This window comes from Carassius gibelio, chromosome B4, assembly GCF_023724105.1.
Source record: "Carassius gibelio isolate Cgi1373 ecotype wild population from Czech Republic chromosome B4, carGib1.2-hapl.c, whole genome shotgun sequence".
Lineage (NCBI taxonomy): Eukaryota > Metazoa > Chordata > Actinopteri > Cypriniformes > Cyprinidae > Carassius > Carassius gibelio.
In genome coordinates, this window is record NC_068399.1 from 6,318,510 (window position 1) to 6,319,368 (window position 859).

General features: G+C 44.8%; 1 pseudogene; it reads right to left on the reverse strand.

Moving 5' to 3' along the window:
- Nucleotides 1-326: 326 nt before the first annotated feature.
- LOC127956980 (uncharacterized) lies at nt 327-477 on the reverse strand (annotated as a pseudogene).
- Between the last annotated feature and the right edge of the window lie 382 nt (nt 478-859).

An 859-nucleotide genomic window follows, 5' to 3' on the forward strand; every position in this document is an offset into this window, starting at 1 on the left:
AGACAAATGGATCTACACCCACATCAAATGTACCTGCTAACTAACCTAAAGCGTGTAAAGATGTATCCACTCTGAAGAGAATACACACACACTGTGAACACACACCCGGAGCAGTGGGCAGCCGTTTATGCTGCGGCGCCCGGGGAGCATTTGGGGGTTCGATGCCTTGCTCAAGGGCACCTAAGTCGTGGTATTGAAAGTGGAGAGAGAGCTGTTCATGCACTCCCCCCACCCACAATTCCGTCCGGCCCGAGACTAGAACTCACAACCCTTCGATTGGGAGTCCAACCCTCTAACCATTAGGCCAAGACTTCCCAAAAAAATTTCAGGGGAGTCCCCCAATACCATAAATTATGCAGTCGAGATTCCCGCATTTGGGGAATTCGCAGGGGTCAGCATGGCCTGAGTGCAATGGACAAGCATCGCCCTGGGTGAACAGCCTTCTTGATCATGGTGTCTCCCCTGCCAGGTAAGTATACCAGGTAAGTATAAAACAGAGAGATGCATTCAAAAATTAATACATTTCTTGAAGGAACAAATGAAAACTTTCAGTTTAGAATTCCCTTTAACTTGTAATATATTTGGATGAATTAATATATTTATCCATTTATATATTTACTGTATTTTCCGGACTATAAGTCACACTTTTTTTCATAGATTGGCTGGTCCTGCGACTTATAGTCAGGTGCGAAAATTAACTTGACATGAACTAAGAGAAAACATTACCGTCTCCAGCCACGAGAGGACGCTCTATACTGTTCAGTGCAACTTATAGTCCAGTGCGACTTATATTAGAGCTGTAATCGGGCCTTAAAAGTAAGGCCCGACAGGACCCGAGCCCGACAAGTACATTTTGATT